This window comes from Scyliorhinus torazame, chromosome 8, assembly GCF_047496885.1.
Source record: "Scyliorhinus torazame isolate Kashiwa2021f chromosome 8, sScyTor2.1, whole genome shotgun sequence".
Classification (NCBI taxonomy): Eukaryota; Metazoa; Chordata; class Chondrichthyes; order Carcharhiniformes; family Scyliorhinidae; genus Scyliorhinus; species Scyliorhinus torazame.
The window spans coordinates 190500671-190519014 of NC_092714.1; positions in this window are offsets into that span (position 1 = coordinate 190500671).

The window sequence follows — 18344 nt, forward strand, 5'->3', positions numbered from 1 at the left end:
ATTAAGGTGAGTTGAATGGCCGACCCCATCTATAATTATCATGATCCTGTGAACATGACCCCATTTTGCTAGCAATCTGTTAGTGTAGTCAAAGTGGTGGTCCAGTGGTGTTCAATAAACAAGCAATTCTGGTGCACTGTGAGCAGGAAAATTGTGGCATGGTAGGAAATTGCAGTTAGGCTCACTTGACTATGTCTGCGCTGGGGTTACCCAAGGCGCGGTATCAAATGGGCTTGCTTAGGAGACCCTGACTGGGTCCTGTTTGGCACTGGTTTCCACAGATGTGGACCAGGCGTAATGGCACTTGGGGGGGGGGGGGGGGGGGGGGGTGAGGTCTTCTTCCAGGCGATCGGGGCCCCTGGATGGTTTGGCTCTTGGCAGGATGGTATCCTGGCACCCCTGATGCCACCTGGGCACCGCGGGACTGGTACCCAGCAGTGCCACCCTGGCATTGCCGGTCCCGATGGAGGGGGGGGGGGTCCCGGACACTGCGGCAGGGGATTCAGAGATTGGGGCTGTCTCAGGGGGATGTAAAACATCCCATCGCACTATTTCAAAGAAGAGCAGAGGAGATCTCTCTGGTGTCCAGCCCAATATTTATCCTCTTTTTTTATACATTTATGGTACCCAATCATCTTTTCCCAATTAAGGGGCAATTTAGCGTGACCAATCCACCTCCCCTGCACATCTTTGGGTTGAGGGGGTGAAACCCACGCAAACACGGGGGAATGTGCAAACTCCACATGGACAGTGACCCAGGAATATTTATCCTCAATCAAAATCACAAAAACATTATTTGGTCGTTATCACATTGCTGTTTATGGGAGTTTGACGTATGTTAATTGGCTGCTGTGTTTCTTACATTCTAACAGTGTCTACACTTCAAAAGTATTTAATTGGTTGTAAAGCACTTTGGGATGTCCAGTGGTCATGAAAGGTGCTACATAGATGCAAGTCTTTTTTTTTGCTTTGATATGCCTCTCTACCTCTCTTTCCTCCTTTTAGCTTTTGGTCACCTGCCCTCGTATCTCCTTATGTTGCTTCGTGCCAGATTATGCTTGATAACACTCATATGAAGCTCCTTGGGACGTTTTGTTACATTAAAGGCTCTATATCACTGAAAGTTTATATTGGTGTGGTTTAGTTTGGATTGTGGTCAGTAGTCTGTCAGTAGTCTGTCTCCCCTCGTTTACATCAGAACAGCCAGTCTTATCACCGCCACAGAACCGGCAAAGGCTACAATTCTGTTGCTGGTTTAAGGGGCCTGGCTTGAAGAATGAAAACACCTTCCCACCACCTGGACATGGTAAAGTTTCCAGGAAGCACAAAACAACGGAAAAAAAGAGGAGCAGGTTTACCTGTGCGTAAATAAACTATTAACAGGACAACTTCACAGAACAATCAACTGTAGAAGATACCACACAGAGTACTACAAAATCTTCCTTCATCACCGACTATTTGTGTGAAGCTTTTAATTTGAATTGTTTATCTGTCGAATCTACTTTGAAGGGGAATTATCTGTGTCCTGAAGACATTGGCATTTGAAGGGAAAATGTTTCTTTTATCATTCACGGGCTTCCTTTGTACTGGGACCATAAATCCCTGATTAGACCATTAAGGGATTTGCATAGCTGCAAATAAATCACTAATCCTCTGAAATTAGCAGCGATGAAGCCTGCTTATTGTTCCTTGCAGCTGAAAGGTAATGAATCCATTTAAATTTAACTAATGATCCTACTTACCGAGGGCAGGGAGAACAAGCGGGAAGTTCTTTCAAGTTCCCAAAGGCCTACTTGAGAAGGCTGCAATATTACCCTGAGTTTGCAATAGGTAAATATTGAGACGTTTCAAAAAAAATCTGGATGCTGTTAATTAGGAACACAAACAGAGGACAACGGGGAAAGAGAGAAAGATGTGGGGCTGTTTAGATAGTTCTTTCAAAGAGCCGGCACAGGCAGGATGGACAGAATGGCCAGTATTTGTTGTATGAGTTTATGATAATGGGTAACAGCTCTGCCAGTTTCTGGTCATCAATTTCAGCCATTAACTGTGGTTGTCTTTGCACTGGTCAGTGAGTATTGGGTAGATAGATTTACTGGAATTATATCAGAACTGCAAGGTTACAGCTCTCAGGAAAGATTAATCAGGGCAGTGCCCTTCTCTCTAGATGAGTGAGGAGTGATCTGAAAGTGGTGAACGCTGGGATTGACATAGAAAAGATGTTTCCACTGGAAGGTGAACTGGGGCCATAAATATATGATAGTCACTCACTCGCAAACCCAATAAGAAATTCATAGAATCATAGAATTTGCAGTGCAGAAGGAGGCCATTCGGCCCAACGAGTCTGCACCGGCCCTTGGAAAGAGCACCTTACTTAAGTCCACACTTCCACCCTATCCCTGTAACCCAGTAACCCCAACTAATGTTTTGGACACTAAGGGCAATTTAGCATGGCCAATCCACCTAAACTACACATCTTTGGACTGTGGGAAGAAACCGGTGTACCCGGAGGAAACCCACGTAGGCATGGGGAGAATGTGCAAACTCCACATAGAGAGTCACCCGAGTCCGGAATTGAACCTGGGACCCTGGAGATGTGAGACAGTAGTGCTAACCACTGTGCCGCCCTTCAGCACAAAATTCTTTACTCAGAGCACCGTTAGAATATGAAATTCACTACCAGGAGTTGAGGTGAACAGCATTGATGCATTTAAGGGAGAAAGGAATAGAAGGACATGCTGAAGGGACAGACGGAGGGAGGGGGTTTGTGTGGGACATGAGTTCCAGAAAAGACCAGTTGAGCCAATTGAATGCCTCGTTTCTGTGCAGTAAGTATTTCATATTTGTGCAGTCTGTGTCCCATGTGGCCACACCCACACAAGGTTTGGGATTCTTATTGGGTGAAATTGGACCTCGTCGCATAGGCAGGCAGTGGGATGAGATACCAAGAATGTCTGAAAAGCATCTACCTGAAATTGGAATGGGTCCTTTTTCATTATGTCTGCATCAAGGACCATAAATATGTAAACAAGGGCCCAATGCCCGTTTTAGGCTCCCCCCCCCCCCCCCCCCCCCCCGCAGAATTGGAAAGTGATGGGCAGGATTGGCTCTGGTTCCATCTCGCTCAGCTTTCTTCAGCATCTTCTGTGGTCTTGGCAGCAGCCTCCAGTGAAAGATGAGATTAAAAAACCAAAAAATCTACTGGTGACTATCAGCTTCACCCTGTTCTTGTTGTCCACTTTAACCACTCTTCCCAGGCCTGACCTTCAAGTCACTACTGGCTGACAAGTGGGTCCATATTGATTTGTTCAATGGTGGGTGCTGCCTGTGGAGCTGTGTCAGGTACTGCAATTCTTTCATAAAATGTCAATGCGGCCCGGTGTCCAACTGCAAGCTAGCCTTGTGTCTCTCGCTTGCAGTCCATGCAACATTGAAACTGATCATGAAAGCAACACTTTTAACCCATCTGTAATCAGTAAAGGATATTCTGGGTGCTTTCATGTACTTCCCTCTAACTTCCCAGCCTAGAAACACTGATATATCCTGCCTGTTTCGGATCGGAACAGAGCAGTCTTTGAATCTGGGTTCCTCATTCGTGCCCTAGTTACCTCAAGACTTGACTATCCCAGCACCCTCCTGGCCAATCTTCCACATTCCACTCACCAAAGCTCTATTGCCTGTGCCCTGACACAGAGTAGGTCCCTACTGTCCACCATCCCTCTACTTGTTGGCCTACGTTGGCTTCAGGTTAAGCAGCACCTTAATTTCAAAATTCTCATCCCTCTCCACCCCATTCCTCCCTGGCTAGGCCAATCTTGATGATTTCCTGCTACCATTCAAGATACCCACACTTCTCGAATTTTGGCCTCTTCACCTGTTATAACCCCCATGAGAATGATGGGGAAACAATAATTGATCTCCCTGTTGGACTCATGGAATACGAGCTCCCTCGGTAGAGGGCAGATGCCAACCACCTGGGGCACATTAAGGCAGGGGATTAAACTAGGCCTCAGGGCCTGATCAGAACTATCCTCCCAGCTAGGTCTGCACTGGGAGTGAGATGCTGTACTAAGCATTTTTTGTAAATATGTAAATAAATTCATCTTCGTTCACAACAGCTTCCTTGTGTGTTATTATATCAGCATCACTAATTTTAATTGTTCCACCGTTGTTGGCCAGGCCCCCAAGCCCTGGAATTTGCTCCCCACCTCTCTCTGACACTCTTAGTCCTCTCCCTTTCGTCTTTCAGGCCAATTTTTAGAAGTTATCCCTTTGACCCAAGCTTTTGGTCATCATCAGTTTATGTGGCTTGGTGTCAAATTTTATTTTATAATGCCCCTGTGAAGCATCTTGGGTGTTTTATGATGTTAAAGGCACTACGCAAATACAGATTGTTGATGCTTTGGATTGCTTGTGGAAGTGAATGTGTTTTCCAATGATCACATTTGTGATGCCACATAGTTGAATAACATATAACACTTTAATGGCTGTTTGCACGGTTGACACATGTGGTAAACGACCAATCGTGGACCTTCCATCTGTTACACACCTGCTCCATTTTCTTTGCATTAATTTTACTCCATTATGGGATCCAGTACTGCGGCCCCGGCTGTAAGTGAAAATTAACCATTCCCTTCCCAGGCTCCTTTCTTGAAGAATGGCCACTTAGACATTTATGCTGAAGGGCGATTAGAATAGTGAGGTGGTTGTTTTTGCCGGCTCAGACATGATGAGTCGAAAGGCCTTTTCTGTGCTGTAGACCTCTCTGATTCTATGAGGCGGGGGTAGCACAAATTTACATTCTCACTTGGATACCAAGTAATTGGAGGCATCATGAACAATTCCTGCAGAATTTGCTGCATTCTTTACACCTCCCCCGCTTCCCCAGTGGCTCAGCACTTTTATACAGAGAATAACACCCAGACCACGATAGCCCAGGTTTCAATGTTCAGTTTGTACTAATTTAGTTGATCTAAGTCTGGAGACTATTTTAAAAATCAATTTAGAGTACCCAATTCATTTGTTTTCCCAATTAAGGGGCAGGTTAGCGTGGCCAATCCACCTACCCTGCGCATCTTTGGGTTGTGGGGGTGAGACGCTCGTAGACACAGGGAGAATGTTCAAGCTCTACACAGACAGTGATCCGGGACCCCGGCGCCGTGAGGCAGCAGTGCTAACCACTGAACCACTGTGCCGCCCCCTAATTCTGGAGACTTGAGCAGATAATTGAAGCTGACAATCATGGGGCAGCACTGAGGCACTGCTTCACTGGTGAAGGTACCATCTTTTGGAAGAGACGGCCAACCGAGGCCCCTCTCAGGGGGGATGTAATAGATCCCATGGCGCTATTCCAAAGAAGGATAAGAGGTCTTTTACATCCTAGAAAATAATTTGCAGCAATAATTTTACCTGGCTTATGTTTAAATGTTGTAATGTACCTCCACACGGATAGTGACCCAGGGCCGGGATCGAACCCGGGTCCTCAGCGCCGCAGGCAACAGTGCTAACCACTGTGCCGCCATGCCGCCCCAAATGTTGTAGTGTTTAATGTCGAAAGGAACTTTGCAGAGACATTATAAAGCTAAATACCGCCACATAACAGGACCATAAGGAAAGAACAGGGGAGTGGTACTAATTAGGCAGTTCTATTATGGAACTTGCAAAGGCACAAAGGGTCCTTTCTGTGCTATTTCATTCCATTATTGCAACAGCGACTACACGAGAAAAGTGTTTTATTGCCTGTAAAGAGCTTTTTAAGAATATTCTGAGGCTGCTCTCTGTAAACGCTAGTCTTTCATTTTTCTTTTTCACTTTTACCAGAATTAAAACCTTCAGGAAGGGAGCGGAGGGAATCGGCAAAGGAGGAAATCTATTCACCTCGATTTTCATTCAGACCCCTTCAATGATTTAACCTTTGTTTGCCAAGTGCAGAATTAACAGGTTTCACTCATTTTCCGTTACATAAATAATAACGCGAGGGTCAGTAAAAATGTGAGTGTGATATTTCACGTGTGCCCGCCTCTCCCCTCCCCCCCCCTCCCCCCCCCTCCCCCCCCCCCTCCCCCCCCCCCCCCCGTTTCTAAAGTGACAAGCACAGGGGCTCCCAGCGGAGGCCTAGGCTGGATTATCTTGACCATCTCACTAGCAACAGAGGGATTAGGCCCAGGTTCCCCAGGGTGAGCATTTCAGCAGCACTGATTGAGGACAGACAGGATGAAAGAGCCACTCCCTCCAGTTTACATGGAGATTCAGTAGCCCACCCCTCTAATCTAGAGATAATTAGAAAACTCATCTGAGGACAGCAGCCTATCAACAAATCCATCAGCTGCCTAATCCTGCTGTTACCACTCACACACCGCATGAAAGGGCTGAGGAAGAAACCCATCAACAGGCAGTAAAACTAGCTGTAATTCTGCAAGTTTTTCTGTGCCTTGGACCCATCTAATCATTTGTTCCCATTTACTATGTTGGTATCAGATCACACCGCTCCTCCTTCAAATCAGTTTCCTGAAAGAGCAGAGAAATTGTTCCCTGAAATATCTAATGCCGGCATTTTCAAGTAGTCGTCAAAGATCTTAGTTAGCTACTTGAAGATCAGCAGGGAAAGTTCAAGTTATCCCGTGACCAAATTGGATTGGTATAAATCTTTGACTTTTGTGCGATCATGTGCTGCTGTTGACTGTGAGCCAGACGAGCGGCCTGTTTGATATTTGTCCTAATTGTTTCTTCTTTTTCACTATTGAAGTTAATGGAGAGATGTAAATCGGGTGATGCCAACTCATCATCGCCCACTTCAGACTACCAAGTGAAGTCAAGGTCTGCCCCGTTAGGTTGTCATTCATCTCATTACTGTCTGTGGGATCTTCCTCTGCATAGATTTGCCTCAAGCACAACAGAGATTGCACTTTGATAACAATTTAATGGATGTGGAGCTATACCGTAGCTTAGCTGCTTGTCTATTTGCCATTGGCAATGCAAGATATTCGGGTTACAGGGGGGAATTATCCACGGACCAGGCGCACTTGCTGGCACACTGCTAAGCCCTTGTTCTGATTGAACAATCATCGATACACCCTTATGGCTCAATAGGCTTTTTCATATTGTCCAGGATGTGTGTTGTTTCTGCTGCATTTTCCAAATGATCAATAATTGTGGGAAGCAAGAAACGAATATGAAAGGCCTGGGGCGGGACTCTCTCATCCCGCGCCGGTTCGGAGAATTCCCGTTCCCAACGGTATTTCGTGCGACGCCAGTCCGACGCTGTTTCGCGATTCTCCCAACAAGCGAAACAGGCGTGGTCGTGCTCGGCGCTGAGCGGCCCACAGAACCACTGGAGGGGGTCCGTTTAGCGTTTCTCCGGGGCCCCGGTGATTCTGCGGCCTGGATGGGCCGAAGTCCCGAATGCATGACCCCAGATCACGCTGGCGCCATTCTGACCTGCCTTTAAAAATTGTGAGCCAGTCGTGCTGGCTCACGATCCGGAGGCAGGGGGTGAGGGCCTCCAGGTTTGGCGGGGGGGGGGGTCCATGGAGGACAGCCCCGCCGGCCGGGAACGGCCCGTCATGGCAGCGCGGTGCCTAAGCCACGGCCGTCATTACGGCGGCCAGGCTGATGGGCACCACCCTGGGCGCTGGCCCGTGCGGATGGGTGCTGGACCCCCCCCCCCCCCCCGGGGAGCGGGCCACCCAGCCGGCGGCACCCACCATCAAGTAGGTGCAGGGCCGCACCCCTGGCATCCCCCAGTGAGGGCACTGCCATCCAACGGTGGCGCTTTCATGAGGGACGGGCAACAGGAGTCGGGGCACAGAGGGTGCGGCCAGGGGTGGGTGTGCATGCGTGTGTGGCGCAAGCGTGGCGCAACCGGCCAACCAGGGCGGCCATTCAGCCCATGGCATATGGTTGTGGAGGGGGCCATGCACCGTGGTTAAACCTGTTGTCTACCCCCCCACCCTCTGCAGATCATAATGTTTGTCACCGGCCAGCGATGTTGGCCACAGTGGCAGGGGCCGCTGCCCTGCATGCAGCCCTGTGGCAGTGTCAGCGCAGGCGGCGCAGAGAGGCGGCGGCTGCAGCAGAGGGATGGGCTGCAGAGGGCCAGGTGGCACCCGCTCAGGCTGCAGGGCCGCACGCCCGACAGGCGCAGGAGGGGAGGTACATTACAGCATTTAAACATAAGCCAGGTAAAATCCTCCTCAGGCGGGGGAGTCTCACTTGTTGGTTCGCCTCTGACCTGACAGCCGGCAACTCCCCAGTCCTCGGCTCCGCCTGCGAGGTCCAATGCCCTCTGCTCATGGACGGTGAGCGGCACCCGTCCTAGCCCCTTTTGCTGGCCAGAATCGCTACTGACAGCGGCGGTTCACGCCGTCGTAAAACGCTCTGAGTTTTACGACGGCATCAACACTTAGCCGCTGGATCAGAGAACCCTGCCCCTGATTTTTTCACTCAAAGCCTGTTCACTTACACGCAGTTAAAATTGGGCACAAAGCACTGGGTCAAATCACATTTTTGGAGATAAGTTAATTCAAGTAATGATCTTTACCTCGAACTGGTCCTGATGACACATCCACACCTGAAACGTTAACTTCCTTGTTCTGTCCACAGACGCTGCCTGGTTGGGTGAGAGCTTCCAATATTTGATATTTTTATTTTGTAACTTCCAGCTACTGCGACATTCCACTTTTCAGTATAATTGCCAGGTCGGGCGGTACAGTGGCACAGTGGTTAGCACTGCTGCCTCATGGTACTGAGGACCCGGGTTCGATCCCGGCCCCGGGTCACTGTCCGTGTGGAGTTTGCACATTTTCTCCGTGTCTGTGTGAGTCTCACCCCCACAACCCACAGGGTAGGTGGATTGGCCATGCTAAATTGCCCCTTAATTGGAAAAATAATGAATTGGGTACCGTAAATTTATAAAATAATAATAATTGCCAAGATCGACTTTAGCAGTCACCTACGTACCCATGCGAGCGCTTTCAAACTCTCCGGAAAATGAACACGGCCATCTTCACCTCAAAGGACAAACTGACCCAAATATGTGGCCAGTTTCAAGCTCCCCAATGTAATGGGACAACTTGACATTTACGGGATGTGGGCATCACTGTTTAGGCCTGCATTTATTGCCCATCCCTAATTGCCCTTGGGAAGGTGGTGGTGAGCTGCCTTCTTGAACTGCTGCAGTCCATGCGATGTAGGTATATCAACAGCGCTGTTAGGGAGGCAATTTCAGGATTTTTAGCCAGTGACAGTGAATGAATGGCGATTTATTTCCAAGTCAGGCAGCCCGGTGGCGCAGTGGTTAGCACTGCTGCCTCACGGTGCTGAGGTCCCAGGTTCGAACCCAGCTCTGGGTCACTGTGTGGAGTTTGCATATTCTCCCCTGTGTTTGCATGGGTTCCGCCCCCACAACCAAAGCTGTGCAGGGTAGGTGGACTGACCATGCTAAATTGTCCCTTAATTGGAAAAAATAAATTGGGTATGCTAAATTTAAAAAAAAATTATTTCCAAATCAGGATGGTGAGTGACTTGGAGGAGAACTTCCAGGTGGTGCTGTTCCCATGTCTCTGCTGCCCTTGTCCTTCTAGATGGTAGTGGTCATGGGCTTGGAAGTTGCTGTTTCTATAGTTGCTGTTTCTATCTTGTAGATGGTACACACTGGTCCAATGTTCGCCAGTGGTGGAGAGAGCGAATGTTGGTCGATGGGGTGCTGGTCAAGCGGGTTGCTTTGTCCTGGATGATGTCAAGCTTTTTGAAAGTAGTTGCAGCTGCACTCATCCAGGCAAGTGGAATGCAGTCCATCACTCCTGACTTGTGCCTTGTAGATGGTGGAAAAGCTTTGAGGAGTCAAGAGGTGAGTTAGTTGGCACAAGATTCCTAGCCTCTGACCCGCTCCTGCATCCACTGTATTTATATGGCGAGTCTAGTTTGTCATAATATACATCAGTACATTATGGTGCAATCACATACACACACTGATGGACATGCAGTAGGACCAACCAGCATACATAACACCGCAGCCAATCACCAGTGAGAGCACAAGCACTATAAAGACAGGGGACAGGGTAGTTCCCGCTCATTCTAGTAGCAGCCAGCTCAGAGCACAGAGCTCACAGCCTGCATCACAGACATTCACCATGTGCTGAGTGCCTCACCATAGCTAGTGATAGGAATTGTCCACAGTTAAGCTGGTATTGCTTATACCCACGTTTACAGTATGTTTGCATAGTTGAACAGTTAATAAAATAGCGTTACACCACTTCCAGCATTGTTGGCTTGTTTGTGAACCGGGCGTCATTCTCCGACCCCCCGCCGGGTCGGAGAATCGGCGGGGGCTGCCGTGAATCCCGCCCCCGCTGGTTGCCGAAGTCTCCGCCACCGGAGATTCGGCGGGGGCGGGAATCGCGCCGCGTCGTTTGGCGGGCTCTCCCGCTCGATTCTCCGGCCCGGATGGGCCGAAGTCCCGCCGATAAATTGCCTGTCCCGCCGGCGTAAATTAAAGCTGGTATTTACCGGCGGGACAAGGCGGCACGGGAGGGCTCCGGGGTCCTGGGGGGGGGCGCGGGGTGATCTGGCCCCGGGGGGGTGCCCCCACGGTGGCCTGGCCCGCGATCGGGGCCGACCGATCCGCGGGCGGGCCTGTGCCGTGGGGGCACTCTTTCCCTTCCGCCTCCGCCACGGTCTCCACCATGGCGGGGGTGGAAGAGACTCCCTCCACTGCGCATGCGTGGGAAACTGTCAGCGGCCGCTAACGCTCCCGCGCATGCGCCGCCCGGAGATGTCATTTCCGCGCCAGCTGGCGGGGCAACAAAGGCCGTTTCTGCCAGCTGGCGGGGCGGAAATTCCTCCGGCGCCGGCCTAGCCCCTCAATGTTGGGGCTCGGCCCCCAAAGATGCGGAGCATTCCGCACCTTTGGGGCGGCGCAATGCCCGTCTGATTGGCGCCGTTTTGGGCGCCAGTCGGCGGACATCGCGCAGTTTCAGGAGAATTTCGCCCCAGAACACCCAACACGACACAGTTCAGTTTCTGATCAATGTCAATCCCCTGCATGTTGATAGTGGGGGATTCAGTGATGGTGATGCAATTGAATGTCAAGGGGTGATGATAAGATTATCTTTTTTTGAAGATGGTCATCCTGTACCAGCCTCCCCGAACAGGCGCCGGAATGTGGCGACTAGGGCCTTTTCACTGTAACTTCATTTGAAGTCTGCTTGTGACAATAAGCGATTTTCATTTCATTGCCTGGCATTTGTGTGGTGCGAATGTTACTCGCCACTTGTCAGTCCAAGCCTGCATATTGTTTAGGTCTTGCTGCATTTGGACATGGACATAATCACGTGGGGCAGGATTCTCCGCCCAGCGACGCTGGAATCGCGATTGGGCGGAGAATCGGGCATCAGCCGAAAATCAAGGTTGGCGGCAGGTGCCCAGCAGAGCGCCATGCTCCGGTGCCTCGATAGCGATGTGAATGCGTTCCACACACCGCACCAGCATGGGCATGTGAAATGCATTGTAGCACTAGTTAATATATCATTAATGAGCCCAATGTGGTGAATGTAAATACAGTTAATTCACCAGTTATGTTCTATGTTTTTAAATACAGTTAATTCACCAGTTATGTTCTATGTTATTAACCCTGCGGGTTTTATCTGTGGGCCATTGTATGGCTTCACCCACAGGGGGAGATGTTGGAGGATGTTGGAGCATGTACGGGCTCAGCCCATAGCTCCGCCCCTTTGAAGGAGTATAAGAGAAGCTGACCTGTGGGACTGTCCTCAGTATGTACCAGTCGCAGGCAGGCAAAGTTGATAATTAATTAAAACCAATGTTTTACTCCGACACAAATCCTTGAGTGTATTGATGGTCGCATCACCCAACCCGGTAGTCTCCGGCCTCCGGCGATGCTCTGCCTCTGCCAGGCAGATGTGACGCTGGCGCGGTACACTTGTGGTCGTTATAAACAGGTACTGGGTGCTGTGGTTGCTGAGAGGGAGAGAGGAGGTAAGAAAAGTTTCCAATGGCGCAACGGTGAATTGACAGTTGTGCTGCTGATTGGGGGCATCTGTCAGGGCCGGGGCTTTAGCGGGGTGTGACCAGGAGATGGGCTGTGGGTTTGGAGTGTCTCCCCGGGACTGGGGTGTCCGGGCACTGACCGCCATTGCCGCAGCCTGCAAGGCAACCATCTGACTGCACTCTTGCCGACTGCCCACTGTGGCCTCTAGATGTGCAGAGCGTTACCAGCTGTATGGGTGCTCCCCCCCTTCACAGGCCACCCCCCAATGAACCCTCAGACCCCAGCTGACTCATCAATGGAATGGGTGTGGTCCATCGTAACCAGTGGTCCACCAGCTGCTGCCACCTCTCATGTACCCATTCGAGGCACTGCCCCACTGCAAGGGGAGCAGAGGAAGTGCAGGGTGCATCCCGTACACCAGATGCATGCACCATGGCCTTTGGGATCCACTCTGGAACACTGCCCCTCTCAGGGCATATGCCCCACCAGTAGTACTATTAGCTAGCCCACCCCACCGGGCAAGCTCTGCCTGCCCACTATGCTCTTGCTCCCATCCATCCTGTGCCCGTACAGGTAAGCACAACCCATGCATCACACATAGGACCCACGGCACACATCAGCTACGGTCCCAACAGGTGCCCGCTCCCCTCGTCCAGCCCCATCCGTGGGTTCTGCCACAGGCATGGCACCAGTCGGTGGCATACAGTGGCCCCACCCCACAACCAGCTGCCACCCTGCTGGCGGGGTATCACACAGCCCACCCAAGGAGGACACCCACATAAGACCTCACTAGAGGGAGCAGGGCAGGGGGCACAGAGCAAATCACTGGCATAGGTAGCGCCAGCCACAGGTATCCCTGCCGGCAGGGATGGGTGGCAGGGTTGGATGCCGCCCTGTACCAGGCACCGACGGAGCCAGAGCATGGTGTGGAAGACAGAGTTTTGGGGGGGAATGGCTGGGAGTGGGGCTGGGATTGGGAGGGGGAAGGGAGGAGGGGGAAAAGCAGGGAAAAGGCTGCAGTGTAGGCCAGGGTCACTGCGTAGTTCATTGGATCTGGATAGGCAGGGGAGTACCCACCATGCTAACATGTCTGCCCTTTATCCCCTGCAGATAATAGAATTTGGAGTCCAGCCAGGAGTGGACCTTACAGCCGCACTGAGGCTGTACGAGCAGTAGCTGCTCGGGGAGGTCCCTGCAGAACAGGAGCCTGACCCAGAGGATGAGAGGCCAGCCGGTCAGGATGGAGTTCCGGCTGAGGAGGAGAGGAGAAGGAGGCGCCGGATTAGGCCCCGTGTATACCGGCAGCGCCTGTCCTTCGAGGATCTGCTGGACCGAATATGTCACTGACGACTGCGGCTGAGCAGGGAGACCGTGTGATATCTCTGCTGGATGATGGTGCACCTGGAATTGCGAGGGTTTGCGGGAGGATACCCACTCCCGCCGGCCGTCAAGTTCGCCCTGAACATTTACGCCACAGAGTCCTTTCAGGCGCCGAGTGGGGACCTGTCTGCGCTATCGCAAAGGTCTGTCACGGATGCCCTATATGCTCGGGCGGCAGAATATATCAACTTTAATGAGGACCGAGCCCACCAGGTTGCCCGGTCAGTGGGATTTGCACCATTGAAGGCTGCCACAAGTCCAGGGGGTGATCGATGGGACACATGTCCCCCAACGAGCACTGATGCATGAGGGGATGCCATTCATCAACTGGAAAGGCTTCCACTCGATGAACGCGCAGTTGGTGTGTGAAGACCGGCTGCACTGTGTGCATGTCTACGCCCGATACCCAGGCAGCGTGCAGAACACATTTGTCCTGGCGCTGCATGGGCATCATTGTAATGGTTCTCCACATCGGTTTGGGGCCTCCGGAGAGGCATCATTAGCCACGACCTCAGTGGATAACCCTGGAGTGGATCGCCTGAGAGCCAACCCTCACCCGAGGGAGCGCCTCAAACGGAGAATCTTGTCCGTGGAACTGCAGATTGGATCTAAGAGTGTCAGCACTGCCATCTGCTGGAACACTGATGTATTGCTTCTGTGAAACCCGGGTTGCCAACGGAGAGGGCAGTGAAGCAACAGCTTTTATATTTCAATCTAAATCAAAAACATAAATTGTCTTCATGCCAAGTTTCTCACTAAGGATGATGACACAAAGTTGTGTAGGAGGGTGAGCTGTGAGGAGGATGCAGAGATCCCTCAGTGATTTGGACAAGTTTAGTGAGTGGGTAAATGAATGGCAGATGCAGTATAATTTGGATAACTGCAAAACTATCCACTTTGGTAGCAACAATGGGAAGGCAGACTATTCCATAAATGGCCATAAATTAAGAGAGGGGAATGTGCCATGAGACCTGAGTGTCCTCGTCAACCAGATGCTGAAGGTAAGCATTCAGGTGCAGCAGTCGGTAAAGGAGACAAATGGTATGTTGGTTTTCATAGCGAGAGGATTCGAGTAATAATAATAGCTTATTGTCACAAGTAGGCTTCAATGAAGTTACTGTGAAAAGCCCCTAGTAATCACATTCCGGCACCTGTTCGGAAAGGCTGGTACAGGAATTGAACCCACGCTGCTGGCATTATTCTGCATTATAAGCCAGCTGTTTAGCCCACTGTGCTAACCCAACCCCTACAGGAGCAGGGATGTCTTGCTGCATTTATACAAGGCCTTGGTGAGGCCACACCTGGAATATGGTGTGCAGTTTTGGTCTCCTTATCTGAGGAAGGATGTTCTTGCTATTCAGGGAGTGCTGCAAAGGTTTACCAGACAGATTCCTTGGATGGCAGGGCGGACGTATGAGGAGAGATTGAGTCAGTTAGGATTGTATTCAATGGAGTTCAGAAGAATGAGGGGGGCATCTCATAGGAATCTATACAATTCCACCAGGACTAGAAGGCGTAGATACAAGAAGGATGTTCCCGATGGTGGGTGTGTCCGGAACCAGGGGGCACAGTCTGAGGACATGGGTAGACCATTTAGTTCAGAGATGAGGAGAAATTTCTTCACCCAGAGAGTGGTTGGCCTGTGGAATTTGTTACCACAGAAAGAAGTTGAGGCCAAAACATTGTGGGCCGCGTTTTCATGACCGGCGCGCCCTTGCCGGCAGCAGGATTCTCCGTTCCCGCCACCTGCCAATGGGATTCGCCATTGTGGCCACCCCACGCCGCCAGGAAGCTGTCAAGAAGTAGTTAGGTATAACACTTGGGGCGAAAGGTTCAAATGATATGGGGGGAAGGCAGGATGAGGCTACTGAGTTGGATGATCAGCCATGATCATAATGAATGGCGGAGCAGACTCGAGGGGCCGAATGGTCTGCTCCTATTTTCTATGTTTCTATGACTCATTCTGCTAAGTGGTTGTGCGGGAAGCTGTGAGATGTTGGCTTCCAGATGGGACGTAAAACTAATACCCGAGTAGATGTAAAAGGTACTATCTGAAGAAGGGTGGGTGAGTTCCCCCTGCTGCCCCTGCCGAATATTATGCCTCAACTGGAATCATGAAAGAATAGATTGTCTGATCAGTATCACATTGCCCCTTGTGGGACCTTGCCTTGCACGGATTAATTTCTCAAGTTACAACAGCAACTGCACTTTAACATACATGGCTGTAAATCAGGTTTGGACTGCTTGAGGTTGTGACAGGTGCTCTATAAATGCAAGTCTTTCTTTGTTCCTCAAGATGAATGGCCATTATTCCCATGCAAACCTATGAGATTTTCCAATCACCCTGGTTTTTAAAGGTGCTGTGAACCTCCCTTTCTGCTGCACTCACTAAGTTCAGTAAAATCTTTTTTTTATATTTGTTCATGGGATGTGGGCACCGCTGGCTGGGCCAACATTTGTTGCCCATCCCTTTTTGCCCTTGAACTGAGTGGCTTGCTCGGCCATTTGACTGGTGAGCAGTTATGAGTCAACCACATCGCTGTGTGGGTTTGGGGTCGCATGTAGGCCAGACCAGAGAAGGACGGCAGATTTATAATGATCTTTATTATTGTCACAAGTAGGCTTACATTAACACTGCAATGAAATTACTGTGAAAATCCCCTAGTCGCCACATTCCGGCGCCTGTTCGGGTACACTGCGGGAGAATTCAGAATGTCCAATTCACCCAACACCACATCTTTCGGGACTTGTGGGAGGAAACCGGAGCACCCGGAGGAAATCCACGTAGACAGGGGGAGAACATGCAGACTCCGCACAGGCAGTGACCCAAGCCGGGAATTGAACCCAGTCCCTAGCGCTGCGAAATTTCCTTCCCTGATTTCCTTCCCTGAAGTCCATTAGTGAACCAGATGGGCTTTTATGCCAACCGGCAAAGGTTTTATGGTCATCATTAGACTTTTATTGAATTCAAATTTCACCATCTGCCGTGGTGGGACCTGAACCCTGTGATACATTCTAGTGCGTTGCAATGATTGAGTCAGTGCACCAGAGAATGCCTAGTTCGTGACTAGTTAAAGATTTATTAAATTACAATAATGTGGGAAGGAAAACAATACTAATGCTCCTAAACTATGAACTGTTAATAACTAGAATATGAGAACGCACACTAAACACAACTATCCAGAACTACTCCTAACCCCAGACTCCTAGAGGCTGCAGTATCACGTGATACATCTTTACTGCCATCTGCTGGTTGACATGTTAATATATAGAATTGTTTATGCATATCGTTACACCCAGGACCCTCTGTGGAGCATTACCCTGGGTCTCTGCATTACTAATCCAGTGACAATACCACTATGCCACTGCCTGCTTTGGTATTTGATAAGAGGGAGAAAGACTTATTATGGATGAGAAAGAGCTGGATGGGACAGACTTACCATTCAGGCGACAGGATGAGGGCTAGGGGGTGACTGAACCGCTCAGTAAGCGTTCAGCATTTACAGCGACAAGGACGGTTACAGACCAAGTGTGATGGAACATCACATTTAGTGGTGTCCTTGAAGGGGCACCGGTGGTCCTTGTAAAAGTGTACGCTCCCTACTGGGACAATATAAAATTCATGAAGAAAATCATGGTGGAAATCCTCGCTGTAGACACACACCAACTCATCATGGGGGTGTGGTAGTACCAGGTATTGCGGTACCTAAGAGGTGGATGACCATTGGTTAGACCCAGGAGTCTACCATTGGCTGTTGTACATAGCTCCGCCCTGAGAGGCGGAGTATAAGAACCGGTGCTGTCCCAGCAGCCTTCACTTTCTGTATCGAAGCTGCTGGGGAAGAGTTCTGGCAGATTAAAGCCTTCAGTTATGAATCACTTCGTCTTGAGAGTAATTGATTGCGCATCAGGGGGGGATTTCAATTGAGTGCAGGACCCACGGACTGACAGATCAAACCAGAATTCAGGAAAAAAATCAAACATGGCAAAGAAATTGAATGTTTTCATGGAACAGACGGGGCAGTGTCAGGTTTACACACTCAGGGGAGAAGGAGTTCTCCTTCTTCTACCAGGTACACAGGGTGTATACCAGGATTGATTTTACTGTAGTGGGGAAAACAGTGCTTCCAGGGGTAGTAGGGGTGGAGTACTCTGCAATCGTAATCTCCAACCATGCTCCACACTATGTGCAGGCGAGGTTGGAGATGCGTCAGAAACAATGCTCCGCATGGAGGCTGGACACAGCCCTTCTGGCCGATAAGGCACTCTGCGAACGGATATCACAGGCCATAGAAGGGTACGTCACCAAGAACCAGAATAGGGTGGACTCACCCTCCACATTCTGAGAGGCACTGAAGGCGGTGATAGAGGGGAAATTATTGTGTACAAGGCATGCAAAGATAGGGAGGAGAGGCGGCCAGGCAACAGCTGGTTGGCTCCATATTGGAGGTGGATCGGCGATACTCCTCCACTCCGACTGTGGAACTGCTGGCTGAGAGAAAAAAGCTGCAGATGGACTTTGACCTGCTCTCCACTGGGAAAGCAGTGAACCAGCTCAGCCAGACACGGGGGACCTTTTACAAACATGGAGACAAAGCCAGCCGCCTGCTGGCTCAGCAGCTGAGAAAGTGGGCAGCCATGAGGGAACTAGCCCAGGTTAGGGATGGTAGCGCTAGGCTGGTTGCCATGCCAGAAAAGGTCAATGGAGCCTTCACAACCTTCTATCGGGGGCTGTACACCTCCAAGCCTCCCAAGGGAGGACTTGGGCATGAAGCAATTCCTCGACGGACTGCTGGACATGCCAGTTGTGGGGGAAGAAAAGAGACAGGGCCTGGAAGCACCATTATTACTGGGGGTAGTCATGGAGAGTATCAACTGCATGCAGGCAGGGAAGGTGCCGGGGCCAGGTAGATTCCCAGCGGACGTCGACAAAGAATTTGTGCCTGCACGTCATGCA